Source organism: Lithobates pipiens, unplaced genomic scaffold, assembly GCF_037356315.1.
Source record: "Lithobates pipiens isolate NorthernLeopardFrog02 unplaced genomic scaffold, aLitPip1_a1.2 Scaffold_30, whole genome shotgun sequence".
NCBI lineage: Eukaryota > Metazoa > Chordata > Amphibia > Anura > Ranidae > Lithobates > Lithobates pipiens.
Window position 1 is genome coordinate 68878305 of NW_027507791.1, and position 20389 is coordinate 68898693.

A 20389-nucleotide genomic window follows, 5' to 3' on the forward strand; every position below is an offset into this window, starting at 1 on the left:
TAAAAACCAGCACATCGCTCAGTAAAAAAAAAGAAAAACACAGAAAACACAGTAAGCACACAGTTAACCCCTTGATTGCCTCCAAATGTTAACCCCTTCCCAGCCAGTGTCATTAGTACAGTGACAGTGTATATTATTAGCACTAATCACTGTATTAATGACACTGGTGATGTCAGTGCAAGTTAGTCCCTCCCAACGTCAGTGTCAAATTAGCTGCCGCACTATAACAGTCCCACTGTAAGTCATTGATCACTTTCATTACTAGTATTAAAACAATCTAGTATATATCCAATCGTTTACAGGAGCTATAACTTCTGCGCAAACCAAACAATAGAATATATATATATATATATATATATATATATATATATATATATATATATATATATTACCAAAGATGTAGCAGAATACATTTTGGCCTAAATTTATGAAGAAATTCGATTTTTTTTTTTAATTATTTAATTGGATGTGTTTTATAGCATAAAGTAAAAATAGTTTCTTCTTTTTTTTTTAATTTTCGTTCTTATTTTCATCTTTATAGAGCAAAAGATTTAAAACACAGTGGTGATCAAATACCACCAAATGAAAGCACTATCTGTGTAAAAAAAAAAGAAAAAAAAAATACAAATGACTGCACAATTACCAGTTAAATTAGTGCAGTGCTGAATAGGCCAAAAAAAAGGCCTGGTCATGAAGGGGGTAAAATCTTCTGGGGCTGAAGTGGTTAAATGGTGTGGAAGTAGTCACTTTTGGTGGTAATGGGTGGGAGTCTTTCCAGACAAAACCACACATTTTTAACTACCTAGTACTTGGCTATTGTAGCAAATATTTCAAAAATATAAGTCATTTTGACATTGTTTCAATATCTTTACAACACCAAGGCTGTAGTTTACTTTAGGGCCGGTTCACACAGCAAGGCGCGGCGAGGCGTCTCCGACTTGCCTCGCCGCGACCTGCGGGGATCTCAGCGGCGACTTGCAGAGGACTTCTGTATAGAAGTCAATGCAAGTCGCCCCCGAAGTCGCCCAGAAGTAGTACAGGAACCTTTTTTCTGAGTCGGAGCGACTCGAGTCGCTCCTCTCAGAACGGTTCCATAGTACTGAACGGGGGCGACTTGCGGGAGCGAGGCGAGGCGAGCCGTGTCGCCTCGCATCGCATCGCTGTGTGAACCGGCTCTAAGGGTTTGCAATAGCAGAACAATGTATATAGCTGTGTACATAAGGTCACTTTATTTTTTTTATTTTTTATTTGTTTTAATCTGCTACAAATACTTGATCTGTAAAATGAACACATTTACCCAAACACTTTGGCTCTCTCTAGAAAGTAAAAAAAAAAAAAAAAAAAAGGAATACAGCTGCAATTAAATCTTAATTTGATTCTCAGTTCAACACACTTATTTTTTTAACAAGCCCTTGCCAGGAGTACAGAAACTTGGATTGCACATTTTCATTCTGTATAGAAAGAAGTTATGATTGCCTGACCTTCTACATGCTGCCTACCCTCAAAGCACTCCTGAATCGCTTTATTATGAAGCCCTACTACGAGCTGCATTCGGCTGCTGAAAACTTGCTCTTTGGACCACCCATGAAAGCGTGTTTTTATTCTCCTGATTGTGCCAGTGAAAAGAAAATAGATACTCCTGCCTTTTAGCTGCTCCTCAGCCTGCAATGTGCTTGTTCTTTTCAAGCTAATTAGGTTAACGCATTGACATTATAACACAGGTGTAGAGACACCTGCATGCCACACAAACATGCTTCAAGGTACACAACAATGCCAGAAAATGGGTAGACAATGACGAGAAGGTGAAGCACATTTGGTTTATTTTAAAGAGACATCAAATAATAGGTTATAAGCTAATTTGTGTTTCCTGTAATATGAAGACACACATTTTACACTGCAGTGTTCTATCCATTATTGTGTTCTTAGCTATATTACTTATGGTCTAATATGCTTAACAGTACAATTTTATGATTTTGCTCTTTTAAAGCTGAACTTTTGGCAAACAGGTAGACATGCAGTTTATATATTTAAATGTGAACTGTTTTAACTGACAAAGAATTTGTATTCGTGTCCCTCTAGTCCTTAGAGTTATACAGCCAGCCCGGCTACCGTTAGCAACATACACTGTATTACCAAAAGTATTGGGACGCCTGCCTTCTCACAGACACACACACATGAAATTTAATGGCATCTCGGCCTTAGTCCGTATTATTATTATTATTATTATATAGCAGGGGAATGGATTCAAATTCATGGAGGTCCAATTAGTAAAGTTTTTTTACAGCAGAGGTCCGAATCACATTTTTTTTGTGTGATGACTCCGATTTTTTATATCACAGCCCAGATGTGCAGGCATGACAGCCAATTCATTTGAATGGGTTCATTGCCTGCATTTTCTGCTGTGAAAAGGTCCTGGCACTTTTCTAAAAATACAGTCACATGAAAATTGCATGGTGCATTTGTACCATGCAATTTCCATGTGTGGGAAACCGCATCTTGTATTTCAGTGCATTTAACAGTAAATTGTACTCCTTCATGTTTTCTGTGCAGCACCTCATTTTGTGTGTAGATGCTTGTCCCCTTTATATCTATCCCTTTAAGGCTAGGTTCACATTGCAGCGATGCGGGAACGCCGCAAATCCGCGGCGGGTTCCCGCATCGCATGCCTCCCGGCGGCAGTTCACACTGCCCTATGCGAACTGCTGGGAGTGTCAGTGAAATGTTAATGACACCCCCAGATCAGTTCGCATATCGCAGTGCGATCTGCAAACTCGTACAGGAATCGGATCGCATGGTGTGAACACCCATGAGATCCGATTCTGCTGCGGACCAAAAAAAGGGTCCTGTGCGAGTTTGGGGCGGGTGCGATGCAAATTCAGCTATACTATCTGTATGGCTGAACTCGTATCGCACAGAGATCGGATGTGATTTGCACTGCAGTGCGGTGCGAATCACATCCGGTTCTCGTAGCAGCAGCAGTGTGAACCCAGCCTAAAACCAAACAGACATTAATCAAACTGGTTCTTTGGCTAATTAAGGTGGTAATTAAACTCACTTGTAGCATCTGGACTGGACGGCTTAAGTAGGCAGAACTGATGAGCAGGATATCATCAACAGGTGAGTCACTGTGGAGAGATAGAGGCTGGCAATTAGCCGACAGCTGAGCAGCCAGCTTTGAAAAGGAAGGGCTGAGCCCAGCCATTACAGTCCCCCCTCCTTAATCACCCCTCCCCTCAGAGGATCACCAGGCTTAAGGCAAAAACATCTATGGAAATCACAGAGGAGGACAGGGCCATGTACGTCTGAGGATGAGACCCAAGAGCGTTCCTCCGGACCCTACCCTTTCCAATGCACCAGGTACTGTATGTGCCCATGGAATCTATGGGAGTCAACAATGGACTGTACTTCATACTCCTCATGGTTCTCAACCTGTACAGGGTGAGGACAAGGCACTGAGGTGGTAAAGCGGTTGCAGACCAAAGGTTATAATAAAGAGACATGAAATACATTTGAAATACACATATTAGAAGGAAGGTCTAATGCGTAAGCAGCAATCCCCCTATATCTAAAAACGTGCTTCTGTGACAAACAATACATAAATACAAAATGTGACAAACTTGTTGTAAACCCGTGATGATCTTAAAAAAACATGCAGAAAGTACAGATACATAAATGAATTCCAAAAATGTGCTTCTGTGCTACAATCCTTTTTGTGATCGTTTTATAACTATCCTGTAAATGGTTCAATCAATAAAACGTATTTAAATTGCTTATGCATGAAATCCAATTATGCTGTCATTGGCATGCTCTTATATCCCTTATATCTCCCACAATGAGCAGAAGTTACATTTTTGGGTAGAACTCCACTTTAATATATTTTTTCTAATAGGAACATAACTGGACTTGTCTAAAGCTACCTATAGATGGATCAAAGTTCAACAAGGACCGGCTGGATTTTGATTTATGCGGAGGGGAAAATAATGATTTGATCCCCTGCAGATTTTGTAAGTTTGCCCTACTTACAAAGAAATGAAGGTTCTATAATTGTTATCATATGTGTATTTTAAATGAAACAGACAGAATATCAACCAAAAATCCAGAAAAAAAAAAAAAAACACATAATACAACTGTTATAAATTGAGTTGAAGTTCAGTGAGTAAAATAAATATTTGATCCCCCTACCAACCAGCAAATATTCTGGCTCCCACAGTCTAGCTACAGTATGTGCTCATGTGGTACACAGATTAGTCCTGTCAATTTAAGAAGGTGCTCCTAACAACAACTCGTTATGTTTATAAAAGACACCTGTCCACAGAATCTCTTCCATTCAAACCTCACCATCATGGGCAAGGAGCTGTCAAAGGATGTCAGGGACAAGATTGTAGACCTGCACAAAGCTGGAAAGGACTACAAGACCATCAGCAAGAAGTTTGGTTAGAAGGAGACAACTTTTGGAGTGATTATTCGCAAATGGAAGAAATACAAAATAACCATCAATCACTATGGTCCTAATCTCTCGATGACCTCATCCACCCAGGGCATGGGATAGGCGTCTGATTTGGATACTTAATTTAACCTGCGAAAGTCATTGCAGAACCTCCAGGTTCCATTTGGCTTGGGCACAAGTACTATAGGACTGGACCAGCTACTTGAAGACTCCTCAATGATCCCAAGGTCCAACATACTCTTAAGCTCGGGCGAGACAATATTCCAGCACGCTTTGGGTATGCGGTAAGGTTTGAGGTTTCCCCGAACACTAGGGTCTGTAATGACATTATGTTCAATTACCGAGTTCAGGCCAGGAGGTTTGAAAAAATGCCTCAATTCCTCTGCAGCAACCCCCAGGAATCCTGTTTTTCAGAAGGGAAGAGAGTTTATGCAACCCTTACCTTCTTAATCTGAGCGTCAGAATCTTCCAGGACCTTCAGACTGTCAAAACCTCTCTATATTTCCACGGTTTCAGGTTGACATGGTAAATCTGGTAAGGCTTACGTTTGGTGGACTGATGGACTTTGTAAATAACCTCCCCCACCCTCTCAACTATCTCAAAGGGTCCTTGCCACTTAAGCAAGCAAGAAACGTACTCTCTATGGTAGGCACTAATACCAGCACCTTATCCCCAGGTTTAAACTCTCTAACCTTGGCAGATCAGTTGTACCCATGACTCTGGGACTTCTGCGCCATCTGCAAATGTTCCCTAATTATGGGCATTACTTTTATTATTCGATTCCGCATTTGTGTTCCACCACACAATGATATGGGGAAGCTTCTTTTTCCCACGTCTCTATATCCAGTAGTCCACGGGGGTGTCTCCCATAAAGCAACTCAAATTGTGAGAATCCCTTGGAGGCAACAAGCAATCCCAATAATGACCATCCTCTTCAACTGCTTTTTTTTAAGCATTCCCTTTAAGGTTTTGTTCCAGCCATAACCTGTTAGTTTGTGGATGATACACCAAGGTCCACAAGTGTTTAACTTTAAACAGTTTACAGAGCTCTTTCATCACTTTAGACATAAAGGGTGTACCTTGATCCGTCAAGATCTCGGATGGGAGCTCTGTTCTCATGAACATATGGAACAACCATTGGTGTGCGCAGCCTATTGCATTAGGGTGTGCATCCCAGAGCACAAACACACACATGTGTGTCAGCAGAGCAGTGGACGGTTTCAGTAAAGCAAAGATTAGGGATGAGGCGAACACCCCCGGTTCAGTTTGTGGCAGAACATGCGAACAGACAAAAAGTTTGTGCAAACACCGTTAAAGTCTATGGGACTCGAATGTGAAAAATCAAAAGAGCTAATTTTAAAGGCTAATATGCAAGTTATTGTCATAAAAATTGTTTGGGGACCCAGGTCCTGCTCCAGGGGACATGTATCAATGCAAAAACAGTTTTAAAAACTGACGTTTTTTCGGGGGCAGTGATTTTAAGAATTCTTAACCACTTTCAGACCGGACCATTTTGCTGGTCAAAGACCAGACCACTTTTTGCGATTCGGCACTGCGTCGCTTTAACTGACAATTGCGCGGTCGTGCGACGTGGCTCCCAAACAAAATTGACGTCCTTTTTTTCCCACAAATAGAGCTTTCTTTTGGTGGTATTTGATCACCCCTGCGGTTTTTATTTTTTGCGCTATAAACAAAAATAGAGCGACAATTTTGAAAAAAACGCATTATTTTTTACTTTTTGTTATAATATCCCCAAAAATATATAAAAAAAACTTTTTTCCCTCAGTTTAGGCCGATACGTATTCTTCTTCTACATATTTTTGGTAAAAAAAAATCACAATAAGCGATTATTTGGTTTGTGCAAAAGTTATAGCGTTTACAAAATAGGGATAGTTTTATAGCATTTTTATTATTTTTTTTTTTTTTACTAGTAATGGCGGCGATTAGCGATTTTTATTGTGACTGCGACATTGTGGGGGACCCATCGGACATTTTTGACACATTTTTGGGACCATTGTCATTTATACAGTAATCACTGCTATATAAATGCAGTGATTCCTGTGTAAATGACACTAGCAGTGAAAGGGTTAAAGTGTTCCTAGGGGTGTGTTACTAACTGTGGGGGGGGTTGGGCTTTCATTTAGTGAACACTGATCTCTGCTCCAATCACATGGAGCAGAGATCAGCGTCAGTAGTTGCTAGGCAGAATGGAGAAATGCTGTTTACACGGCATTTCCTCCATTCAGCCGTCCCGTGAGACGATCGCGGGTATGCCCGCGGCGATCGAGTCCGCGGGTCCCGCGACCGGACTCACGGGGGTCCCGACCAGTGCGGGAGCGTGCCGCCGGCGGCGTGCTCCCGATGGCAGGGCGGCATTGAAGATTGAACCTACATGTACGCCAATATGCCTACCTGTGCCATTCTGTCGACGTACATCGTCGTGCGCTGGTCGGGAAGTGGTTAAAGTGAAACGATAACATTTTAATATTCCTTTTAAATATCGTGCCTGGGGGATGTCTATAGTGTATGTCTGTGAAGTGGCGCATTTTTCCCATGTTTAGAACAGTCCCAACACAAATTACATTTCTAAAGGAAAAAAAAAATATTGCCCCCCCCCAGCTCATTACTGGGCCCTTTGGGTCTGGTACGGATATTAAGGGGAACACCCTAAATGAATAAAAAAAAAGGTGTGGGACCCCCAGGCCCTATATACTCTGAACAGCAGTATACAGGTGGTCTTCGGGTTACAAAGATAGGGACTGTAGGTTTGTTGTTAGGTTGAATCTGTTTGTAATCTGGAACAAGTACATTTTTTAAGTGTAGCTCCAGCCCAAAAATCTATTTTTAAGCTTTTTGGATAATATAAGGAAGGGCTATCACCCCTGTAGCATTTGTTATGCTGTCTGTGCACCTGTTCAAAAGATTTCATCTCACTTTCTGTCCCAATGACAATTGAATTTTGAAAATTTTGGGTTATTAGGGAAACAAGGACTGGTGATAAAGCATCAGCGGAGACACCTTTTTCCCATATTAACTCTTACAGGAGAGAATTTCCCATCCTAAGGGTAGACTTTCTCTCACTTCCTGTTGTCTCCCTCCTTTTGTAAGTCAGACGTTTGAAAATAGTCAACCAGCTGTATATACTATACGGCCTGCCCTATACACTCTGTGGAAAATTGGGCCTTAGGTGTTGGTGGTACCATAACACTGCAAGCCCTCGCAGTTACTCTTTGTGGGCGCTGGAATGAGTTCTGCTGTGAAATATTATATCAAGAATTGTAATTGCAAACCCCTGTTATACAGGGGCAGAAAAATTGGGCCTTAGGCGATGGTGGGGCCACAACACTGTAACCCCTCACAGATACTCTTGGTGGGTGCAGGAACGGGCCCTGCGGTGAAATATTAGATCAAAAATTGAAATTACAATATGGAGCAGCCGTAGTGCAATTGCTACTACTTTTCTGGTGGTGTACACAGTACACAATACAGTGTAGTGTGATTTTGCAAAACAAAATATACATTATGTCCAGAAGGCCACCAAGGAGAGGCAGAAGCTCACAGGCCACTAAAAGAGGGCAAGCAGGCTCTGTGTCTACAGTCAACAGTGCTGGTCATGGACATGGTGCATCCTCTGCCAGTGGCTGTGGGGCATACTTGTCCTTTTTTTCTGCTGCTGGCCATGTTATTGAGCCAGAACATGCAGAAGAGTTGGTGGAGTGGATAACAAAGCCATCCTCATCCTCCTCATCCTCTGTCACCCAGGCTCAGAGTAGTTTTCCTTCTTATGCAGCTGCCAAAGCAGCCTATTCCACTGGCTCCTTGTCCACAGTCACTCCTTCCGTAGCCCCACAATCATGCACGGAGGAGTCCCCCTACTGCATCACACCGCAGAGCTTCCTTGGTGTGGGCCTTTTTGGAAACGTGTGCAGCAGATCACACTATTGCTGTTTGCAACCTATGTCTGAAGCAGATCAAGCGTGGCCATAACAGCAGCCGCTTGGGCACCACATGCTTGACCAGACATATGACAACCTCCCATGCAGTCTTTTTCCCGTATACTATATTTGAGATTTAATATCTCACAGATATGATTTGGGTTAAACGAGAGTTCTTTGACCATGATTGAAAGCTTTAACACAATAACAACATTTATTGGTGAGTAGTAGAACGTCTATCAAATATATCTATAGTCTACACCAGGGGTGGCCAACCAGACGAAGACCAAGAGCCACATTTTTTACCGAGTTACCGCAAAGAGCCACATCATACGCATGAGCACACATGAACATCACCCCATCCCTTCCTCATACACACATACTTTTGCTCAGCTGGATTTATTGTAAATGTCACACACTGTTTTAACACTACAAAGACCACAGGCCAGTCATTTTCATCAAGTCAGTAATCTTCCTTTGATAGTACATCCATGTGACAGAAGACAGCAGTTCATCTAATTTCCAAAATACAAATTGTCTTACAAACAGTGAACTGGTCAGGATAACAATAAATAGTTAATGGGTCTTCTAGCCTGAACTAGCAGTAAATTCTTCCAAAAAACATCACAGAAAGCATGCAGCACACACAGAGCTCTGGATAAATAAGTGAAAAGAAGCTGAAATGGTTAACAGCCAGCCGTGTGTCACACTATCAACAGACCGAGAATGTGCTGAGCAGATCTTATCAGTGTTCAGGTGAAACAGTTATTAAAAAAAAAAAAAAAAGTACAGAGCAAGACAGAGGGAGAAGGGAGGACAGATCAGTAACCTGCACACTTGTGGTCATACCTTTTTGTATCTCATCGGCTTCAGATACAGCGTGTGTCTCCTTCCTCTGCCCCCCTTCAGCCTCACTCCAGCGCCTATGTATTCAAATGTGGCGGGCTGGGGACACTACATGCTGATTGGCTGTTGATGTGTGGGAGGAGCGGAGGAGTGCAGAGACTCGGGCTGCCTGTCACTAAACCAGCCCACTGAACCATCGGCCCAGTCCGAACACAAGGGCCGCAATGAACCAGCCCGAACGCAAGAGCCGCAGGAAACCGATCAAAGAGCCGCATGCGGCTCGAGACCCGCGGGTTGGCCACCCCTGGTCTACACCAAGGAAGAAAATATTAGGTTAAAATAATAGAATTAAGGAATATAGAGTATATTCCTGAAAACATTATCTACAAACATATTTAGTTACAAGTAAAATGCAGACCTTTCCCCAGAATTACCCTTTGCACCAAGGTTCCATTCTGATGGTTGCTCTCCCATAAAAGTGTGTGTTTCCCTCCCATCTAGTCTGTGTATATCAATACATGCTGATGCCTCATTAGTTGGCATAGCATGGTTCTGATTGCCGAGCTTCCCTATTCATGGTTAAGGACTGGCTACATCTCCAATCACGGGAAGTTAAGTATTGATTATGGGTTGGCCTCCCTTCATTGCATATCCCAGCAGGGGATCCTTTAAAGTGAGTATGTGTAAAACAATTGAGGTTTGGATCCCATTGTTTGTATATACAAGCCTAGACAGCGACTTGTCTGGTCTACCAGAGCTCTCTGTGAAGATAATATGTTCCGCCCTACATAGATAAAATCTAAATAAAATATATTCCTAATTTCAATATTTTACAGCTATTAATGTAGATTTCACATAAACTCATAAGGCAACAAGTCCATTAGCAATAGAACTTAAGAGACCCACATCAAAGAAAAAGATGGACTTCTCCTTGCTCCTCATCTGGGATCTCCAACCCTACTATATCTCTAGTCCTCTGGAAAACCTGCACTGAGAGGAATGAAGGTATAGCAATAGATGTCCCAAGTACTTGCAGCCAATCTGCTAGCAGTACACCACCATGTGATTTTAGCAGGCAAATTTCCCTACCCCCGTTTCTAAACCGTAAAAAGAAATTTGTTTCCAGCCATCCACATGCTCAGCGTCTGAATGCTAACTTGGCCAAATTGCTAGCACTGCAACTATTTCTTTTCAGGTAAGGCCATTCCAGCTCTCTAGCGACATGTGGAAGGCAATGTTTTTGTCTTGTTGGACAGGGCGGTCAACAGTAAGTTGTATATTACTGTAGACTCATGGTCTAGCAGGCATGGGCAGGGATGTTACCTTTCCTTCACGACACACTGGGTAACTCTGCTGGCAGTTGGGAAAATGCAGGACAGGATTCAGTATTGTTGGAGCTTGTTCCACCACCAAGCCTCCAAAATGTTAGTGGTGATTCTGCCACAGCTCTCTCCTCCACCCCCTCCTCTTCTTATTCCTCTATGGCCTCTCCTGCAGATTTGTTCTCTAAACCAGCAGTGCTCCGTAAGCGTTCAAGGTGCTATGCAAGCACTCAGGCAAAAAGATGCCATGCGGTGCATGAGTTACATAGTTACATAGTAGGTGAGCTTGAAAAAAAGACACAAGTCCATCAAGTCCAACCTTTGTGTGTGATTATATGTCAGTATTACATTGTATATATGTTGCAGTCGTTCAGGTGCTTATCTAATAGTTTCTTTAAACTATTGATGCCCCCCGCTGAGACTACCGCCTGTGGAAGGGAATTCCACATCCTTGCCGCTCTTACAGTAAAGAACCCTCTACGTAGTTTAAGGTTAAATGACTGCTTAGGGGACAGGAGCCACACTGGGGCAGAGATTCTGTCAGCTCGGCAAGGGCAGGCTCAGAGGTGGTTGATGCCACACCAGCTTCAGCCAGGAATGGTTGTATACGACAATGGCACCAACCTTCTCTCTGCCCTCCAACAGGGATACTTGACCCATCTTCTATGTTTGGCACACATCCTGAATTTGGTGGTGCAGCAGTTCTCGAGCAGGTACCCAGGCTTACAAGATCTCCCTGAGGCAGGCCAAAAAAGTCTGATCGTTTCCAACGGCCATACAATGCCAGTGCTCGGCTGGCTGACATAGAAAGGGAATGCAACCTGCCCACCAACTGCCTCATTTGTGACATGTCTACCAAGTGGAACTCAACTTTGGCAATGTTGCATTAGCTGCACACGCAGCAGAGGGCCAGAAATTAGTGCCTGTGTGAGTATGGCACCAGGACGGGGTCAGGGGAGCTTGGTTTCTTTTCGCCGCACCAGTGGCTACTGATTAAGGATGCATGCACTGTCCTGTCACCATGTGATGAGGCTGCGACAATGCATGTATCAGTGATACTGTCCCTCTTGCCTTCCTGTTGGAGCACACGCTTCATGGAATAATGGACAGGGCACTTGAGGCAGAACAGCGGGAGTAAGAGGAGGACTTCCTTACCTCTCAAGGCCCTCTTTATCTAGATATTATTCCTGCAGGCCCGCCAAACACACAGGAAGAAGAGGAGGAGGAGGATTGTGTCAGCATGGACGTGGAGGATAACACTCAGCAGCAGTCTTCAAGGGATGGTTTTCAGTCCCCAGAAACCCAAGGAGTTGTACGTGGCTGGGAGGAGGTTGTTACAGATCATGTGATCCTTAGTGACCGAGAGGACTCAGAATCGAATGCCTCTGCAAACTTTCTCAGGCTTTGCAGATTCAGGGAGGCCATGTAGCGTAAGGACCCTAGGATTCGTGGTATCAAAGAGAAGGATCATTACTGACTGGCAACCATTCTTGATCTACGTTACAAGGGTAAGGTTGCAGAACTCATCCTGCCTTCACAGAGGGAGCAGATGATGAAGCATCTTCAGGAGGCCTTGAAGTAAGGTTTGTGCAATGCATTTCCAGACCCTGTGAGGTTACAATTTCCTGGTGCTGGACAACGTGTTGCTGAGGTTTCGTTCAGTCAGAGGAAGAGCAGTGGAAAAGGTGGCTGGCTCACCGATGCCTTTAGACAATTTTTCAGTCCTCAGTGCCAGGGTCTGATCACTTGAAGCATCCATCGCTAGCGTATGCATTACATGGTGCAGGAATATCTAGGGGCAAGAGCAGACTTGGGGTGCATGGTACTGTGTACACCAACAGAAGTCTAATAGCAACTATGGGTGCACTGTTTGTATTGTATACTGTGTACACCACCAGAAAAGTAGTAGCAGCTGCACTATGGGTGCACAGTACTGTGTACACCAACAGACATGTAATAACTACTATGGGTGTACTGTATTGTGTACACCACCATAAAAGTAGTAGCAACTGCACTAGGGGTGCACTGTACTGTGTACATCAACAGAAGTGTAATAACAACTATGGTTGTACTGTGGGGTCCATATTTGTAATGGTTGGGAGTTCAGATTATGTGAACTCGATTTGAGCTGATGGGAGGATGAAGGATCTTCCCTTCCCTAACGTTACGTGGCCATTAGACAATTAGTCATTATAGTTGTCTTTGTCTTTTTGTTTTTTGGTATGAAATCAATGGCATCCGGTGGCTCCCATGCCGGGGTGTTAATGATATTGTTTTTGTGGCCGTTACGATATTTTAGTATTTTTTTTTTTTTATAATCATTATCATATTTACTTTTATTTTTACATTTGCCCTTAGACAATGTGGGGCTTTTGGTGTTTCGTGGCCGCCATGTTGATGTGGTGCACTTCCGGGTCTCTGTGACCTGGTTTACTACCAGGTTGATATGATGCACTTCCCTTTTTTTTTTTGTCCCCCTTTTTTAACGGTTACCCCAGTTTTCGTTTGACATGGAGCCTGCGGTGACATGTGGTAGCCATGTTGGTGGGACTCAATTTTGAGTTTTGCCGCTTTTTGATTTTGAATCTTTCATATTGGATGAATTTTGCCTTCATCTAATATGGAACCTGCGGCGTCACGTGGCGGCCATGTTGGCGTGACGCACTTCCAGTTTTTATCACTTCCGGTTTCCGGAAGGTTGGCGTGACGCACTTCCGGTTTTTATCACTTCCGGTTTCCGGGAGGTTGACATGATGTACTTCCGGTTTTGCCGCCCTCTTTTTAATAGTTGCCTTTGCCCATATCTAGCTGGGAGCCCGTGGTAGCATGTGGCAGCCATGCTAGTAGGATTTAAAGTTTATATACAGTTTTTTTTTTTTTTTTTTTGCCCTCACCCAATATGGAGCCTGTGGTGTCACGTGGCGGCCATGTTGGTGTGATGTACTTCCTGTGTTTCATCATTTCTGGTTTCCTCCCCTCAGCTTAGAACGAGGCTTGGTTCTAGTTTGTGTAGTTTTTATCACTTCCGGTTTCCGGGAGTTTGACATGATGTACTTCCGGTTTTACCACCCTCTTTCTAATAGTTGCTTTTGCCTATATCTAGCTGGGAGCCCGTGGTAGCATGTGGCAGCCATGCTAGTAGGATTTATTTTTAAGTTTTGCTGTTTCTGTTTTTAAAGTTTATAAAAAAAAATGTTGTATTAGTTAATTTTTGCCCTCACCCAATATGGAGCCTGTGGTGTCACGTGGCGGCCATGTTGGTGTGATGTACTTCCTGTTTTCCATCATTTCCGGTTTCCTCCCCTCAGCTCAGAATGAGGCTTGGTTCTAGTTTGTGTATATAAAACGTGATGCGTCAGCGCGTCGCCCTTGCCCCAGACGATGCCACGTATGGCGAAACGTACGTAGGGTGGTCTTGACGTGCTTGACGCAAATCACGTGACATTTGGGCGTTCGCTTTGCCGGCCGGCTTTTCTTAACGCTGATTTGACCTTTTATGTTTGTGAGTATGTTTTTTATTATGGAATAAAAGATTTTGGTTTACGGTTTTACGCTATGGGAGTCTTTGCTTGCCTTTTTATGAATGGTCCAACCACGTGAAAACGAGGTGATGACCCCTAAGATTTCTGATATCAAATGCCTTTCTGATTCTGGGATTTGGTAAGCGCGCATTTTTACCATTTATCAGCACGGTGTTGGTGAAGGAAATTCTCTCTCTTGCACCCGCATAGGATTTCTTGAGAAGAAACACTTATGATTATTGGACTGTTATGCCCACGATTACATCTTGATGAAGAACTGTTTTCTTATATATAATTTTTGAGCACTCTATTCATAATATTTCTGATTGTTCACAAAAATTCTGTGCACTTTACTACTGTATGCTCATGACTACGTCTTTATGAGGAATTGTTGCTTATATATAATTTTTGATTTGATTTTATATATATATATATATATGTATTTTGTTTTTTTGTACACTTGATTATTGTATGAGTTATAGAGTATATTTTTATTATTCACTTAGTTGGGTTTTTGTATTATAATTTTTGACTAGTTATAGTGTATACATATTATTCTGTTATAGGTTTTAGATATATTTTTTTAGATTTTTGTAATTGTGAGCGCGGTTGAAATTCCTGACTTATATGGTTGTACTGTATTGTGTAGACCAGTGGTCATCAAACCTGTCCTTAGGGCCCAGTAACAGGCCAGGTTTTATGTATTACCTTGGGGAGATTCAGACTAGAATACTGCAATCATTGAGCAGCAAATAATATCCCCTGTGATGTATTTCAGTTATCTTGCAAACTTGCCCTGTTAGTGGGCCCTGAGGACAGGGTTGATGACCACTGGTGTACACCACCAGAAAAGTAGTAGCAACTGCACTAGGGGTGTATGGTACTGTGTACACCAACAGAGGTCTAATAGCAGCTATGGGTGCACTGTATTGTGTACACCACCAGAAAAGTAGTAGCAACTGCACTAGGGGTGCACGGTACTGTGTACACCAACAGAAGTGTAATAACAACTATGAGTGTACTGTATTGTGTACACCACCAGGATAGTACTAGCTATTGCACTAGGGGTGTACAGTACTGTGTACACCAACAGAAGTCTAATAGCAACTGTGGGTGCACTGTTTGTATTGTGTACTGTGTACACCACCAGAAAAGAAGTAGTAACCGCAATATGAGTGCACGGTACTGTGTACACCAACAGAAGTGTAATAACAACTATGGGTGTACTCTATTGTGTACACCACCAGAAATGTAGTAGCTACTGCACTAGGGGTGCACGGTACTGTGTACACCACCTGAAGTATATTAGAAAAAGTACATAATACAGTACATATATATGTATATGTGTGTGTCACTGGCTCCTGACAAAAAGGCGCTATGGTTTTTTGAAAAGTTAATTTGCCTGAAACCACAGTTGGGTTTCAGGACTATTTCTCAAAATTTCTGGTTTCAGTACCAGTCCAGCTGGGTTACACTGGATTTTCTTTGACTGCAGGTGTTGCTGTCATCGCCGGCAAGAGCAGAAATGCAGTCTAGCTGGGTGCATTGAATGCCACTAATTCTCTTGGAACCAGCCCAGTGGGAGTGTTTTCCTGCTATGCATTCTGGGGGGTGGTATTTAAGGTACCGATGCCACATGGAGGGGGAGCTTTTCATTTTCTGTCGGTTCTGGTGGTCCCCCTGACCCAGCCCCATGACCCTCCTGGCCTGGGGTGCGGAACCATGCATTCTGAGTCTCAGGGCTGGCTGGCCTGAGGCGACACAACTGCAGGGACAGGCTTGACTGGATTTCAGGGGGCCTACTGATCCAAGGGTGGTCTGGTGCCGTCTCACCTGAAGGGAGAGGCCCAGCAACTGAAGAACCCAAGGAGAAGGTCATGCAGAAGGCTGGTTTCTCTGAAGGAGCCTGGAGGCTAAGTTGAAGGATGCAACCTGGATCAACACACATATGGTATCGCTGGATCGGCTGAGAGAACCTGGTACCGTATGTTAGCTCTTTAAATTTATCTACGTCCCTCAGTAACACTCAAGTATACATCACAAGTCTGTGGCAGAGACTTTGTCGAGCACCCTTCCGGCTGCTAGGCCCAGTGAGAGGAGGTCTATCCAGGGGTTGTTAAATCCAGCTGTGAAACGGTCTTTATTCTCTGTATTTTCTCGACTTCCATCATATCTGCAATCTAAGTACCTGAACTCATTCCTAACCCTCTACCCTTTTTGAAAGGCTCTGTTTCTGTTACAAATAAATAACCTAAAAGAAGATTCAGTGTCAGTTCCCACATTCTTTGGGCCATCTATCACGGGAACCCCTAGACGGAGAAGTAAACAGGAAGGTAAAGGTATTTGGGGGGTCAGTGCTATATATATATATATATATATATATATATATATATATATATATATATATATATATATATATATATATATATATAATATATATATTGTGACATTGGGGTGTTTACTCACTCAGTCTCCATCCTGAACCCCCGACTACCATAGAGACAGCACGGGATCTTCTCCACACCACAGAGGACAAACAGAATTCCCATACCAATAAGAGAGACATCTAGCGGCCAAGGAAGAAAAGTTCAATGGTATTGTGAAGGCTCTTGATTTCAGGTGTTCGGTGAGTGCATCCCCAAAGGGGGATCGATTTAATCCACAAGTGGTGTATTACGTGGTGAAAGCTGTCCCTCTACCTTAAATCACAATAAGAACTGGTTGATTGAGCACCATTTTTTCCGAACACCGAAAAGGACTAATATTGATTTACTTTGGTTGAAAGTGTTTATGCGCTGCTATATATGAAAAGTGGACTCTTTGTTTAAGTTGCATTTTTTATATATATTTGTATATTGTTGGTTATAAAAGCAGCAGCTTTGTAGTATTTGTTTATATATAAGTGGTGTACCGCTCATATATATATTTTATTTATTATTGCATGTGTTCACATCCAAAAGCGCAGAGCAGTGTGCTATTAGGGCTGGTTTCTATAATTTTTTGCATACTTTATATATATATATATATATATATATATATATATATACATAAAATACACTGCAGCTAATTGAATAGCCTGCCTGCCTGAAGTATATTAGAAACAGTACACCCGGAATGGCTTGCAGTCAGATATAACTAACCTGGATACAGTGGATATACAGGCATACCCCACTTTTAAGTACACAATGGGGTATATTTACTAAAGCTGGAAAGTGCAAAATCCAGCTCACTTCTACATAGAAACCAATGAGCTTCCAGGTTTTATTACCAAAGCTTAATTGAACAAGCTGGGGTTAGAAGCTGATTGGTTTCTATGCAGAAGTTAGCCTGATTTTGCACTTACCAGCTTTAGTAAATACACCCCATTGTGTACTTAAAAGCGGGGTATGCCTGTGTGTGTGTATATATATATATATACACAAGACTTAAAGTAAAGTTCTGGCAAAGACAGGATCTGCTCTACCACTCTTGTCTCAGCAAGACTTCTGCTTCCTCCATGATGGGGGAAGTACTCCACTGCTGTAGCACTGTCTGACTGAATCCAGATCAGATGACCTTCCAGCAGGATACTCAGATGTTGCAAAGATAGTCAAACTGTTCAAATTTCCAGAATGTTGATTCGAAGATAAGAAGTCCATGTTCCCTGTGCCAACGTGACAGGTATTTGCTGTAAGGATCTTTCAAAAGTCAGGTCAGATAGACTTCCCTGATTCCAGAGCTGTATTTCTCAGCCACCAGGCCAGGGACAACCTGGTTCTTGTAGCCAAATGATGCAGTCTGTCTTGTGACTTAACCGAGTTAATAGTAATACTAAATAGATTAAATTTTTGAAACCTTTCTGAACTGGAGCAAAGACACCTTAGCTCTGAAGACCCGAGATAAATAATACAAAATCTCATCTAATACATGACATAAAGAGCCCAAACACTGTGATGTAAATAAAGTCTAATAAAATATAGTACAACGGTGCTCTTCAGTGTCAGTCTATTTATTTTACTTATTTATTTTAGGTACTTATATAGCACCATAAATTTACATAGCGCTTTTCACATATTTATTATATATTCACATCAGTCCTTGCCCTCAAGGAGCTTACAATCTAAGATCCCTAACTCACATTCATACATACACATACTAGGACCAATTTTAACAGGCGCCAATAAACCTACCAGATTGTCTTTGGCATGTGGGAGGAAACCAGAGTACCCAGAGGAAACCCACACTGACACAGGGAGAACATGCAAGCTCCGTGCAGGGAGTGTCATGGCTGGGATTCTTCCACCAAATCCACACAAAAAGCCACTTACAAGATACCTAGACCTTATAAAGGTCTCTTTGCGCTTTATCTCAGTATTAGGAAACACAGACAGCCAGGATATAATCCACCGCACATGGACTCCAGTTAACTTAAGCCCTACAATTATGTACAGTGCCTTGCGAAAGTATTCGGCCCCCTTGAACTTTTCAACCTTTTGCCACATTTCAGGCTTCAAACATAAAGATATAAAATTTAAATTTTTTGTGAAGAATCACCAATAAGTGGGACACAATTGTGAAGTGGAACGAAATCTATTGGATATTTTAAACTTTTTTAGCAAATAAAAAACTGAAAAGTGGTGCGTGCAAAATTATTCGGCCCCTTTACTTTCAGTGCAGCAAACTCACTCCAGAAGTTCAGCGAGGATCTCTGAATGATCCAATGTTGTCCTAAATGACTGATGGTGATAAATAGAATCCACCTGTGTGTAATCAAGTCTCTGTATAAATGCACCTGCTCTGTGATAGTCTCAGGGTTCTGTTGAAAGCGCAGAGAGCATCATGAAGACCAAGGAACACACCAGGCAGGTCCGTAATACTGTTGTGGAGAATTTTAAAGCCGGATTTGGATACAAAAAGATTTCCCAAGCTTTAAACATCCCAAGGAGCACTGTGCAAGCGATCATTTTGAAATGGAAGGAGTATCAGACCACTGCAAATCTACCAAGACCTGGCCGTCCCTCTAAACTTTCAGCTCAGACAAGAAGACTGATCAGAGATGCAGCCATGATCACTCTGGATGAACTGCAGAGAACTACAGCTGAGGTGGGAGAGTCTGTCCATAGGACAACAATCAGTCGTACACTGCACAAATCTGGCCTTTATGGAAGAGTGGCAAGAAGAAAGACATTTCTCAAAGATATCCATAAAAAGTCTTGTCTAAAGTTTGCCACAAGCCACCTGGGAGAGACACCAAACATGTGGAAGAAGGTGCTCTGGTCAGATGAAACCAAAATCGAACTTTTTGCCCACAATGCAAAACTATATGTTTGGCGTAAAAGCAACACAGCTCATCACCCTCAACACACCATCCCCACTGGCAAACATGGTGGTAGCAGCATCATGGTTTAGGCCTGCTTTTCTTCAGCAGGGACAGGGAAGATGGTTAAAATTGAGGGGAAGCTGGATGCAGCCAAATACAGGACCATTCTGGATGAAAACCTGTCTGCAAAAGACCTGAAACTGGGACGGAGATTTATCTTCCAACAAGACAATGATCCCAAACATACAGCAAAATCTACAAAGGAATGGTTCACAAATAAACGTATCCAGGTGTTAGAATGGCCAAGTCAAAGTCCAGACCTGAATCCAATCGAGAATCTGTGGAAAGAGCTGAAAACTGCTGTTCACAAACGCTCTCCATCCAACCTCACTGAGCTCGAGCTGTTTTTCAAGGAAGAATGGGCAAGAATTTCAGTCTCTCGATGTGCAAAACTGATAGAGACATACCCCAAGCGACTTGCAGCTGTAATCGCAGCAAAAGGTGGCTCTACAAAGTATTAACGCAAGGGGACCGAATAATTTTGCACGCCCCACTTTTCATTTTTTTATTAGTTAAAAAAGTTTCAAAAATCCAATAGATTTCGTTCCACTTCACAATTGTGTCCCACTTGTTGGTGATTCTTCACAAAAAATAAAATTTTCCCAAGTTCGTCTTTCAGGACAGCCACCTTTTGAGAGACACTGGCTCCTCCCCTCTTAGAAAACACCGCCTTCAATTTCACAATTTAAGCCTCCTCCTCTCTCCGTCCCTCAGTTATGGTGTTTCCTCCGGCGGGGAGACACCGCTAAGGAACCTTAGCTAAATCAGTTGGCGAGACTGAAGCTATCCGAGCGGAGCTCCGGCCCCACTCGGCAGTCCGATCGTCTATCGGTCTACTTTCGGCAGTCCGGTCACCTGGGGAGCTGAATTTTCGTACTGACCGCTTTACATGTGCTCTAAACTTCGCTTGGGGAAAGCAGGAAGTTTGTGAGGTCCATCCGTTTGTTTGCCCAGTCGGG